Below are 15,280 nucleotides of genomic sequence, written 5' to 3' on the forward strand. Positions count from 1 at the left end.
TGTTTAATTTAATGATTAAATGAACATGAAATAGGCAAAATAGATTGAATTTGGCATGTTTAAAAATTAGACTTGAATGATACTTTGATAATATGATTTGATGATATAATTGTGATACCAATGAGAGTACATTGGTTAGACACCTACGATGTATGTTTTGATATGATTTGGATGTGTTTGGTCGTGTTTTGAATTGGTTAAATGAACGATTTTTGAGTTGCTTATTGTCCAAGCTTGCAGGGAATGGTAAACTTGTTGTTTAAGGTTCATTTTGAGTCCACACGACTAGCACGTAGGCGTGCGAGGCCATTTCGAAAGGGCACACGGTTTGGCACATGGGCGTGTGGTTTGGCCGTGTGATTCAAGTCAGAGAGTTACACGGGTACAGACACGTTCTGAGACACTACCGCGTGTCCTTATTTCAAATACCCACATGGTCTAAGATATGAATGTGTCTCCTGGCCGTGTGAGTCACACGGCCTAGCCACACGGCCATGTGAATCCTACAGCTTTGAAAATTTTTAATATTTTTTGAAAAATTCTTTGAATTTTTGAATTAGTCTCGATCTATTTTTAACACGTATTTTGGGCCTCGAGGGCTCAAATAAGAGACAGTATGTATGAGTTTAACAGTATGTATGAGTTTAATTGGTTTTTGAACTGAATATAATAGGATAAGAAATGTCAGTAATTTATGTCTGTTTGATTGATAAGCTTCGGTAATGCTCTAAAATCTTATTTTGGCGATAAATGTGGGTTAGGAGTGTTACATTTAGCTTGGAAAGCGGTCAAGGAAGAATGGAGAAATCCCGAGGTAACAAGAACTAATGGAGCAACCAAACCAAAAAAAAAAGCCCCTTAGACATGTTTGATGAAGAAATTCCGCAGCGAATTGAAATCCTGATAAAATTCGATAGCCTAATCGATAAAAAAACTCAAGAAGAAATTATCAAAAAGCTTATTGACTTCTTAACGAAGAAAAGAGACTCTAAGAAAGAAGAAAAGGGTCAAGATTCTCCTCCTACTATGTTTTTTGATGAAAATGAAGAAGTGGTATCCGTTCAAAAAGAAACTATTGAAAGTGAAGAAGAATGGCAGCAGGAAAGCGAGCATAAGGTGCTTGATGAAATGTTTGAGTTGACTAACATGGTTGATGATAAGTCTGAAAGTGAACAAGGCTTATTATAATATTAGCTTAGGTTAACTGTAATTTGATAATGTTGACATCTAAAGGACTAAATCATAAAGTATGAAAAATATGATTATTATGAATAGATTCAATATATTGAACATATATGAAATTATTATATGATTGAATGATATGTATATGATGATGTTACAAAGTTTGAAATGATACGAAAATGGAAACAATGCTTGTATGAACTTAGTAAACGATTAGGATACGAATGGCATGCCATTAGGGTCCAAATGAAAAAAAAAGGAAAAGGAAATGATTTAATCGATAAGAATGAAAAAGGGTGTTCGATCAGGGATTAATACGATGGCTTGAGATCTAACATATATTTTAGATTCTCTAAAGCTAGTTTTAGCAACATCGAACTAGCTCGTGATAGCAACCCTACTCTGAAGCTAGTGTTAGCAGCCTGAATATGCTAGCTTGTGAAAGAAAATTAGTCTTGTGTATCCAAGTTCAATTTACTAGGGTTCTCTGAGTGAAACAGAAATGAAAACGATATTAATGGTAAATAAATGATTGAAGAGAATTCTTGTGAATGGAATTATACATGTTTGCAAATGAGAATATGATTGGGATTGTATATACTATATGATAGATTGTTATATATATCTATATGATCGTGTTATAAGTTCATATCTTGTAAATGAACTAATCAGTGAAAGTATTTGTTAATGTGCATATGAGAATAATAGGATATCAAAGAATTGCCATGCTTATTTCCGATATGTTTAGTTGTTTGATCGCTAAATTATCAAGGTAAGTTGAGTAAATTTCATATAGACTTACTACACATTCATTATGCTTATTCATTGTTTTCCCTCTTTCCTGTCATTGTTGATTTGAGGAATGTGTTGATCGGATCACCTAAAAGCTCACACTATCCAGCTCTGACTCAATAGTCTTTTGATCATTTTAAGTCAGTTATGTGGCATGTACATAGGTGTTTGTATGTGTTATCTTGGAATGTTAACTTAGTTGGACCTTACATAATGCTTGATTCTGGAAAAGATAGTGATCATGTGTATATGTGTTTGATTTGGTAAATTGTTGTGATTTTGAATGGCTCTCAAAGGGTATGTTTGAACTTGAAATGGTATGGTGGGATAATTGTATTTAATGGTCAAATGCATAATTGATTTAGTTAAAATTGTATAGGTAGAATTGGTATATGTTGAATGGTCTGTTTCGGTGCCAAATTTTAGCATATTGGGTTAAATGATGCAAATTGATTGAAATATGGTTGTTTAGGTATGTTTTTGGATTAGTTTGTTGCAGGTATAAGTGTGCATTTATTCACTAATTGTATAAGTTGTTGTTGTCATGAAATAGGTACCGAAAATGAATATTTTTGTAAAATTAACAAGAGGTATCAATATCATGGGGTTGGGCATCGATACTTCATAAATTTTCTTGAATTTTCAAAACATCAAACCTTAAAAAGGTATCGGTACTTTAGAACATGTATCGATACATGTCATTTTTTATCGATTTCCCAGAACTTCAAAGCTAAAAATAGTACTGGCACCTATCAAGAGTATCCATACCTTTTCAAAAATTTTGAAAGTTTATAGTTTGGTCCTATATCATGCTCAAGTCAGTAAAAGAGCTCTCATAAACTCGATTGAGACTCAAAAAAAATTGCAAATCGTGTTTTGGGTGAAATTTTAAATTTTTTGAATGTTTACATGATCTTTTTATAGTGTATTTGACAATTGTGCTCCAGCAACAGTTGTGGCATCCTGTAGCTCAAACTTAGCGATCGGGTTGGGCAAGTGGTGTTACACTTCTATCTACAATATCTCTATTTATTAAACAATGTACAAATATAAATTTTAATATTTTAAAATTAGTTAATTTATAATTTTAAATTTATATCTTTTTAGAATAGTATATTTTAATTATCTTTAATAATTTTTTTCTAATATTAATGTCATGAAATAATTTTTTATTAAATAATAAAAAAAAACTTGTTAACGAGCAAGATTAACAGGGGAAGAAAGTGATGGTTGGATTGGTGGTTCACCTATAGGTTAGGCGAAGAACCACTTAGGGAGGGTGGCTTTTTAATGGTTGAGTTGGAAGAAGAAGAAGAAGATGCAGTGGAAGTGGAAGAAGTGTCTTGTGAGTTGTTGCATGGCCCCATTTATAGTGGAAAGAAGATTGTTCACGTGTTTAGAAATTATTAACATTGAGATCTAATTTGGTTTCCTAACAGTGACAATGATGTAATGTCCTAAGATATGATGTCTTAGGACAACTAGGTAATCAATAATGTTGAACTTTCCACATACATCTTATATATACATGGGCAGAGCCACATGCATGATTGTAAGGTCAAGTGACCCCACAAAAAAAAATAAAAGAAAATTTTACTTATAATTTTTTTTAAATAAATATGTATATAATTGGTGAATTCACCCCATAAAAATTTAAAAATTATCCACCAATTTTTTTTAAAAAGATTTATTTTATATAAAAATAAATGAATATCTCTACACACTAAAATCCAAAAATCCCTAACCATTTTATTTTATTTTATTTTAACACTCATTATCTTTCTCTCAAATTTTTCTTATTTTCTTACACACTATGATATTTTTACAAGAAAGGTGATTAATTTTTCAATACTTTCAAGTGAGTCTACTTAATTGGTAACAATTCTTCATTTTCTTTTCAAGCTTTAATGATTAATCTCTAGAAAATTAGAATTGTAACTTTTTCTTGTGATAGATTAAGATTTTTATGCAAGAATTTGTTTTTTTTATTGATTGAATGATTTTGAGATATTAATTTTGTATGAGATTCCTAATATTTTGATTGGATAATAATTTTTAAAGGTTAACTAATACAAATCCGTGAAGAAATTAGGATTGATTATATTTATAATATTGATTTTTTAAATATTAATTATAAATTTAGTATTTTTATTTAGAAATCGTTAGTACTAGCGTGGTTATTGTGAATCTTGTGTTTGAAAATTGATATATTGCCTTCTCATGACACCGATACAACATTTAAGTGATTTTTATTTTTGTGAAAGAAAATTATTAATTGTATGTTGTCTTCGGTGAAAACTTTTGTGTTTAAGGCTTAAATTTAGTTTTCTAAAACCTACTAGTGAAGTAGAAAAACAAGAAGAAGAAAAAAGTAAATAGTCAAAGTGAAATATAAACCAATATAAAAAAAAAGAAGGCCAAACTAGTCAAATTTAACCTTTAAAGCCTTCTAGCCATTCAAGGATTGAGAGCTAAGATTACAAATTATCATCTAAATAATAGAGATAATATAAGAAGGGCATATTTGCAAAGAGTACCTTGTCAACCTCGCAATCACAACTTTCCCCCAAAAAATTTCGAGAGTGGATAAAAAATTTTCAACTTATTAGTATAAAGACTGTAATAGTCTTACATATAACTATATTATACATTGTTTTATCAAGGAATAATATTGTACATTAGTTTATATAACTTTTATAAACGTTTTAATTTTTCAAAACTTGACCTCACAATTTAAATATCCTGGCTTCGCCTTTGTGTGTGTGTATATATATATATTCAACAAAGGTGTTGTGCTTTGTGAGGTACACCAAACTCAGGTTCACATATGGTAAAGAGTAGAAGGTATACTGGCTTAGTTAAGTCCGCTAGATACACATAGCTCGCTGAGAGATCAGCTCTGTTGGAGGACACGTGTTTAGATGTACGATGTAGGCATAACAATTACTACCTCAAGTGCTATCATAACCCTAACGGGTGACCTATATACCATAGGTGAAGGGTTTAAATCCCATCAAGGGCGAGATACTTATGTTGCCTCTTGGTGGGTGGTCATACATCTACATTCGAGGTGCCCCTTTCGTTGGAGTCGAAAGGACAATATATTCTATTATTGAGGAATCAGATTGACATCCCCAAAAACGAAACTTCGAAGATTTTTTCTGGAAGAGTTCCATCGCTCCTCAATAAAGATAAAAAATAATATATATGCAAATTGACTATGTTAAAAAAGAGAATAAGATAACATAAATAATATTATATATGAAATGCAAGTATATATGTGGTGACTAGATTATTAGTAAAATAGATGAAATTGGATGAATTTTTTTTTTTTAAAAAAAAAGAGAATGATTTGAAGAAATGATTATAATTAAGCTGTCCAAAATCAAATACCTAGATGTAGGTTATGCATAGTTTTATATGATTACTTATTGTAGGCGAAAAATGAAAAGGTTTGATTGTTTGAATTAGATTCAACTTTGATGGCAGGTCCATTAATGTTAACCTAACATAAAAAAAAAAGGTTGGTTGACAGAGGTCTACTCTAATTATTGTTGTACGACCGTTGGGTTGTTCTTTATGATCTTTCCCTAAATTGTAAAATCAGATTTTCGTACAATAATAACACATTCCTTTCAATATCCGAGGTCCCATGATCCTTTATTTTTTAAATATACATAGTATTTAATTAATATAATATCTAACACAATTATCATCCGAGGTCTCATGATTCTTTATTTTTTAAATATCTAACATTCAAAAATCCAACCCAAGCATTTCCATTTTACATAATTATGCATATCAAAATTTAGAATCTAAACTAATTTTTTTATATAATTAAAGGTAAGTGTTAGATCGAGTCGAGTTAATGAATTATATTATTTATATTTAATATTGTATTTATACGGATCGTTTATTTAACAAGTAGACCAATTATAATATTATTTAACTACATAAATAATATAATAGTTTTAACTTTTAACTTAATGGGTAAACATTTATCAAAACAACATAGTTTTACCTTTTTTTATTCGAATTTTCAAATAACTCGAATTGTGTAATTCATATTCAAGTTAAATTGAAAATTTTAATTTTTTATTCGAGTTGATCCAAATAACTTAAATTATTTAATTCAAAATTAAAAATTTTTATCAAATTTTTTAAATCGAATTAAATTTTACTCACCTCTAAATATAATAGAATTCAAACTAAGGAATTTGTCAAATAGGAACATGGCCACTATCTATAAGTCTATATATAAAAGGAAAACTTTTTTTTTTAAAATTTAAATATCAATCCCTCTACTTTTTAGATTATAAGAATGGTTAAATTTTAATTTGATTTTTATATTTTGTTTAAGTTTGAGATTTAATCTATATATTTTAATTTTGATATATTTGATGCCTCAATTTTTATAATACCATTAGAGAGTCTAAATGATTTATTCAAATTAAAATGATTATATGAATTTTTTAAAAATTGTTAGCACCGTTAAAATTATTTATTAAACTCAAGTCTATTATAATTTTTTTTTTGTTACATGAGTACTAAGTTTATATTTTTTTTTCAAAATGTCACACCAACACGAAAGAATTCTAATAATATTAATAACTAGATCTAAATTTTTAAATTCGAAAAGTAGAGAGATAATTTTTGAAATAAAAATATAGAGACTAAATCCAAAATATACTAAGAGTACAAAAACTTTGAACAAATTATAACCTTTAAATTTTTACACTATAATTTAGTCAAGAAATAAATAATTAATCCAAAACAAAAACATACTATTAAGTACTAAATATATGTAAAAGGAACCTTTGTTGGCACGTGGACAAAGCACCCTTTTTCTTTTTCTTTTTTGTATTATATAGCAAATTGCTTAAATATCAGTTTTAGCCTTAGGCTATACTCAAATTTAAAATTATATAATAATGGTCAAATTTTAATGTTGATCCTTGCATTCGAATTTAAGATTCAATCTTTATTCTTCAAAATTTTTATATAATTTGGTTCCTCAATCTTTTACAATGTCATTGATTAGTTCAAATGTAACACCCCTAACTCGTATTCGTAGCCAGAATAGGGTTACGAGGTATTACCGATCAATCATAACATAATTTATACATATACGCAGTCATAATCAAAATACATTCAAATCATTTACATTGTCCCTTATAAGGCTCTACGAGACCTTAAAACATGCTTAGAAGTAGTTTGGGACTAAATCGACAACATTTGCAAACTTTGAGAAACTTATAAAATTTTCACAAATTCAAGGGTCACACGCTCGTGTGTCATGACCGTAGGAAAACTAGAAGGGTTACTGACTTGGGTCACACGGCCGGCCACATGCCCATGTGCCAGCCTGTGTGTCTAAGCTGTGCCAAACATGTAGGGTATACTGACTTAATTTCGAAGGGCTACCCCAGGGGACACACGGCCGTATACCAAGGCCATTTGTCACACACGGTTGAGCCAGATGCCCGTGTGCTCAGCTGTGTGGAGTGAAAATAGGCTTGGTTTAAGCCACATTTCTCATTCTTCTCATGCATACCTAAAACACAACGTTTCGCACCATTTCAATACATTAATAGTCAGCCAAAACATGTTATTTTATGCGCCAAACATGTCATACCAATTCCCTCCATTTCATCAACTCAAATCATAACCATTTCCTGTACAGAACATATACCAAAACTAGCATGATTCATTTCTCATTTTACACCTATTCCATCACATACCAAAATACATATTACATTCATTAATTCAACCTAATTCAAATATGTATTTTATCATCATCCATCACACATAAAGCTTGACTTATAAATCATCTATTAACCATTCATTTATTAAGTCCAAATTCATGTTTTTCATAAGTAAATACTCAACATATACCAAAATTATGCCATAACATAAGACATCCTTTACACCTCAAAATAACATCATTTTTAAGCCACATCTCATGACTAATTGCATCAAACACATAGGCATCAATTGCCAAATTAGTTGTACTTAAAAATTAACCATAAAGCCTATACATGCCATATAACCTAAATCACAAAGCTTACAAATACCAAACCATAGCTGGATAGTGTGATACAATCTCCGACGACTTCCAACCCGAGCAAGCCTCCGAAATACTATAAACATAGGAAAAATAACACAAAGTAAGCTTTAAAAGCTTAGTAAGCTCCTATGGTAATAAACTCATATTATTAAACAACTGTATTTAAAACCATTATTCAAAACATGATATAATTCATATGATTTCACCATACTATCTCGAATTCATGCACATAAATGATCAAGATTTTCATGAGTTTATTAATTCAAAACACGTATGGTTTGAATACTTCTTATCAATTCACTCATATTTTCCATATGCATAAGCAATTATATATATAAATTTATTCAATTCAATATTCATCACCTTTTCTTGACCAAATGAATTATGTGAAATATCCTCAAATAACGATGTTTTGTACACTATATGTCATATGTATATTTAGTTAAAACAACTATAACTCATATCTCACATATCATTCAATTCATACCTCCTTATAGCCAAATAAACACATTTTGGCATGAAACATACTTATACATAAATCTTTCTCAGTTCATGTACATGATACATTAAGAACTTACCAAATTACCTTCATTTGATTCTCATATAGGTTCTATACGAACCTGTATCACTTAATTTGATTGTACTTTCATTCTCGTCTTGATTATGCCCGTTGAATCGTTCGGAATCGTTAAGGATACTCGGTAATCACATATAGCTCGTACAATGTCATATCCTAAATATGGTCTTACATGTTATCACATATCGATGCCACTGTCCCAGACATAGTCTTACACGTAATCGATTAACAATGCCAATGTCCTAGATATGGTCTTACACGTAATCACAATACAATGCCAATGTCCCAGACATGGTCTTACATTTAATCACATCTCGGTAACCTAATGTCATGACATTTGTATCCTATACTATTCCTAAGGTTCGTACGAGACTTTCGAATGTCGTAACTCTGTCGTTTCTTGCTCGTAGTTGTTCATTTGACATTCATAACAGTTCAATGACAAATAAACGTATATAACTCAATTCAATTTGATAATAAATAAGCATTTATAACACAAGTTAAATACAATTATTAGCATACGAACTTACCTCAATCGTTAAGACGACGGAACGAATCGACTAGTCCGATACTTTGTTTTCCCCCGTTCTAGATCTGAATCTCATTTTTCTCAATATATATAATAAAAAATTTACTCATTTAATTATTAATTCTTTAAATTTAACACAATTTACATATTTTAACAAAATTTTACTTTTGCCCCTATTATTTCACATCTTTGCAATTTAGTCCTTATCACATAAAATCACAATTTCGTGAAATTAAACACAAACCCAAGCTAGCCGAATTTTTCATATATTACTATCAGCCCATATTTTCATTTTATTTCACATTCTAACCACTAAATTTCCACCTTTTACAATTTAGTCCAAAATTGACATTTTTACTCAAAATCACTTTACAAAACATGTAAAACTATCATCAAAATTTCATATTTCATCATCAAGCATCAATTAACACATGTATTCAACAATGGAAACTATCAAAATCTTTAAAAATTTCAAAATCGAAAGTACAGGCTACTAGATTACAAAACAACGATCTCAAAAACGTAGAAATTATTAAAAATCGAGTCAAAATGAACTTACTTGCTTGATCAACAATCGCCTAATGCTTGAGAGTGTTTTAATGGCTTATTCCTTTTAAATTTTAGATGGATTCATTGAAGAAGAAGGATGATAGCTTTAATTTTATGTTATTTTATCATTTTAACCATTTTACCATTTTAACAATTTTACCATTTTAACCATTAATAACATTTAAAATTTCCATTATACCAAGCCATAGAATTCCACTATCAACATTTATGGGGTAATTACCACTTAAGGAATCCCACTATTTAATTTCATAGCCATTTAATACCTTTAACTTATAGAATTCAACTTTTACGCTTTACTCGATTTAGTTCTTTTTACCTAATTAACCACTCAAACGGTAAAATTTCTTTACGAAATTTTCACAAAAACATTCTATCATACTGTAAACCTTATTAAAATAATAAAATAAATATATTGACTTTGTATTGCGGTCTCGAAACCACGTTCCGATTAACCTTAAAAACAGGCTGTTACATCAAATACTTTATTTTGATTAAAATATTGATGTAACTTTTAAGAGTTGTTAACGTTATTAAAATTATTTACTAAATTCAAGTTTATTGTTGTGTCATTTCTTTATTACATAACTATTAAGTGTGTTTTTTTTTAATTTTAAAATGTCACACCAGTGAATTTTAAAAAAAAATTAATAATGATAACAATTTGATTTGAATTTTTAAATTGAAAAAATAGAGGGACTAAATTTTAAAAAATAGAAGTAAGAAGATTGAATTTCAAATATACAAAGAGTATGGACACTTAAATTGTATTGTTGAGTATGACTCATATTTCAGTCAAACTTGAGAGATAATCTCCCAGTTAAATTCTATTTATTTGTTTCAGTCGAACTCTGAGTAGTCTAGATTATTTTATTATTATTTGACCTATGAATTTAGCCTATAAATAATCTCTTTTAGAATATTAGAAAATACACCCATTAAAAAAATTAGAACTTATAACGCTTTTGGAGAATTCATAACACTTTTGGAGAATTTTGTATTTACGTTTTCAGGGTTCTTTGTTTTTGGGTTTTGGGGTTTAATTTTTTCCACATTAAATTTGTTTGTTCAATTTCTTAATTTTTTTTACTATTTTTAATTGTTGGTTGCTTAATAGGGTCAAATCTCAATATTATTTTAATATTTAAATATTTATTCTATAATTTAACCCAAAAATAATTAATAATTAACTCGACACAAAACGTTGGAAAATCTAAAATAAGTTTTCTAAACTAAAGTGTCCTTCAATCATTTTAGATTGGATTAATTTCTCTTGAGAGGAAGGCATTGAAAATAAAATTCTTTTCTTAATTACATTTTTAAAATTTAAATTTATATTTATAAGAGGAGATTATTACTCCTTTCATTCAATAGTTTATTGCAATAATTTATTGAGAGTAAGGTTAGTAAAATGAAAGGATTAAAATATTAGGGTCATGAATTATGATGTGCAGTATGGTGGAGTCAGGCTTCCATCCTTATTTTTGGAAATAAAATATATTTTTCCAATTATTTACCTCTTTGAAAAAATATTCGTAACAAAAGAATTAATCATTACTATTTAATTGTAGATATATTCATTAAATATTTACGATATTGATAGATAGTTTAATCGGAAAGGGTGTAGATTATTGATCTCAAAAATTTGGAGAAGCTAATGGTGCATTTGCAATTTATATAAAGTTTTCTGTTTAAATCACGAGAAAGGATTGCAATGGCGTCAACAGTTGCGTAAAGGAAGGGAAGAAAAAGGAAAAGAAAGGGGGATATTTTTGGAGCCCAACCGTCTCTATCTCTAAAATGTAAAAATGAACAAAAAGTAGCACAGTTGTAGCAAAGATAAAAATCTTTTCTTTGTTTAAATGTTTTCTAATACATCAGATGAAGGAACAACATCTCTCTGCCAATACCATCCATAGAGACTACTTTCTTCTTCTTCATCTTAACACCGACCAATGGTGTTGGAAAAAAGGAGTTTGGGAAACGTAGCAGAAAATAAATTTAGGGAAAGATCATAATTTAAAAAAAAATTCAAAACAAGACATTGGTTGTAATATCTAAAGTAATAACTACTTAATCAAAATTTTACCTTTTCGATTCATCTAGGATGAACGTTTCGACCGAATAGTCTTTCTCCGCTATCTTCAACCTCATGTCTACTGAGTGTGGACTTGCTTTGAATCAGAAAATTTTTCACAAAAATTACCAGTAGGGTAATTTTGCAATTTCTCTGAACTTTTGAGTCAAGTTGTAAATCAGAAAAATATCTTCAAAAATTTTCTAGAATAATCTCTTTAGAGAATTTTCTCTCTATAACTTTCTCTTGAATTTAAGTGTGTAAATAATGACATAATGCTCTCTTTATATAGGGAGAGTTTAACTATGATTAAATTTAATCACTTTAATATTAAATTTAATATTAGATCTTATTAAAATAATAAAATATTTATCTACAATATAAAAATTAAATTAAATTAAATATTAAGATAATCACTTTATTATTAAATTAATAAAATACTATTAAGATAAGTATTAAATTAAATCTAATATTAAATTATTAAAATAATATAAATTTTAGAATAGTTAAATTTGAAATCAAATTCTCTGGTAGAGTCTTAGTAGGGTGTAACCCTTCCACTGCTCAACCACTAATGATCAACTGTCGCCTTCCACCGAGACGCCGCCGTCGTAGCCACCGACACTACCGTGCTCAATGATGTAGGTGTGAAACCCTTATGACACCTCGAGCCAATTCGACTACTACTGGTTCAGTCCAGGTCAATGACAACCTGACCGGTCCGGTCTAGTCGACGGTCCACTGGTTGGACCGTTGACCCAGTTTCATATACCGACCTCGATTTGACCAGTTTTTGGTTCTTGATGTCGATTTTGGGCTCTCGGGCCCAATTTACGATATTAGGTCCAATTTTTAAGTTCAATTGGGTTAATTGTCTGACTTGAAAACTAACTTCCAAAAATATCATATTAATTTTAATTGATTTGATTAATTTAATTTTACTTGATCAAAATTAACTTTCTAAAAATTACTTAGATTTTCCAAATTATTTTTTCAAGAAAATTATTTAATCAAATTCTCCAGTTGAACAATTCTCAAGACCATCTAATTTAATTCCATATCGAATAAGTCGAATTAATTAAATTATTCCCAAAGTCGTAAAATTTTCTTCTGATTCAAATGCAGTTCGATCAAGCTTTTGTTGAGCTAGCGGAGGTACCAATAGAACATATACAATTGGGCTCTAGTGATTGTATTTATGTCCAGAAGCACCGTTCCGATATTTCGCAATTACTTAATCATGGAGTTAGTTCACAAGAAGTACCATGATTGAAAACTCATTACTGTATACTTTTTACGAAAGCAATTCATCCAACTGCTTTATCCAATGACCTCTTCATATGTGTGTTACCCTCATATGATATACTTGATTCCTTTTAATTAAATCTATTCACTCAATACAACCTATTTTATCTCATTTTTACCATTGTATCTTCTTAATGATTAATATGGTCACTGTCAACAAATGATTGTGATAAATTGTTCGTTCGAGAACAAGAAACCTGTGGCTACGTTCCATATTTATCAATTCATACAATGCTAATTAGAGGATATCATTAACTTTTTAATTGAGCTATGAATTCCATTGTTGCTAGTAAAGTTATGTCATACGCAAGTCATGTACCTAACATACTGACTATGGGCTTGATCATTTTAGAGCATAAGCCTCCACTTATATCAAAGTATATTAGTTGGATACACATGATCAGTGACTGCTCCGATAGCCAAGACTAACCATCTCTTTAATTGGAATTGTAGACGACATAATAATCATTCTTAGTATTTGAATTAAATGCTCACTTTGATTCTTTTACAGGATTACAGACTCATTAAGATTATCTACTGAAATAAGTTTTCTTTCTCGCAATGTAAACATTCTTTACGATATCACTTATCTATAGTTTAAACTTTAAACAATCAATAAATTAATATTTTCTTATTACAATTTTACTATGCATATAAAATACAAAAACATAAATACAAAAAATATAATAATAAAATATAAAATTAATTTTATTTATTTATTTATCGTTTAAATAAATAAAAAATAATTACATATTTACCATAATATGAACATATTTCCCAAGAGATTGGTACTCCTTCCACTCCTCGATGTTGATGTTCAACACTGGCTATGCCTGACCCACCCACCCCTTGTCTTCACTCTGTCACTGTGCCACCTGTTTTTACTATTTGGTGCCCCCACACTCCAACGCTAATTCTTCTTTCTTCCATTTCACCTATTACCTTATTAACACATCCTTTCTTTAGATCCCATCACATTTCGGAGGAATGAATTCGGGTAATAACTTAAATGCATGTTCTATTACCGTATGTGTGTATATATATATATTCAATTTAATTCCTTTCAGCAAATTCCATGGTAGTAAGCAACATTGTTAAATATATTAATATTTCTTTATTTGTATTCAATGCATTATTATATCACCAATTAAAATTATTGGATTTTTTTTATATTTTTAAATCTACTTTTATGATTTATATTTGAGGTTCGTAAAATTTTTTAATTAATATTATTTTTAAAGTTTAAATCTTACTACCATGTAAAATTAGTACAATTAACCTTAAAAAGATTAAGTTTATAAGAAGAAAAAAATTGGGTCCAAACCCTTTAACCCAAACATGGAGGGAAGTTTCAAAATGCGTGAAAGAATGAGGAAATTTGCACGTAAGTTGATAGTAGTACTTTGAAGATCTGATGTCATGATCACAATAATTGGTAGTGAAATTGTAAACCATGCCTATTCTCTCCGATTATGTCCCAAAGATAATAATTAGAGCTATCTTTTCCCACCTCTTTTTTTAATCAAAATAATTGGAGCTATCTTTATAAAGTTCAAGTGGGCAAATTGTAAGGTTTGGGAAAAAGAATAATTTGAATACTACTCTTTGATTCGATTTTTTATTTTAGGGTTTATTGAACTTGATTCAAAAATAAAATATATATATATATTAAAATTGATGTAAATTATATTTTTATTTATGAAAAGTGTTTTTTTTTATAAAAGAGTTATTTTGATTTAAAAATCAATAAAATAAACCAATACCAATTGATGAAATTTGGTTTGGATCATTTTAAAAATCAAAATATTACAACTTATTTATATATAACAGGGTAAAACTACATTATTAATAACTAAATTATAGGTAGGTTTTCATTTTAGTCACTTAACTAAAAAAAGTTACAATTTGGCCACTGAAGTTTTTGAAATTATTTTTTTTTGTGACTTGAATGTTAAGTATCACTTTTTTAGTTGGTATAATATCAATTTAGTCCTTAGTTTTTCCACTTTTTGTTAATTTAACCCTGATTATATAAAAATGATAAAAATTGAAATTCTTTTTTAAAATTTATAAAATTATAAAAATTAAAATAAAAATAAAAGAAGATAAAATTTTAAAAATAGATACAGTGAGAGAAAATAAGGAAATTTTGATAAAATTTTAAAAATAAATAAAGTGAGAGAA

Source organism: Gossypium hirsutum, chromosome A04 (genome assembly GCF_007990345.1).
Source record: "Gossypium hirsutum isolate 1008001.06 chromosome A04, Gossypium_hirsutum_v2.1, whole genome shotgun sequence".
NCBI classification, from domain to species: domain Eukaryota; kingdom Viridiplantae; phylum Streptophyta; class Magnoliopsida; order Malvales; family Malvaceae; genus Gossypium; species Gossypium hirsutum.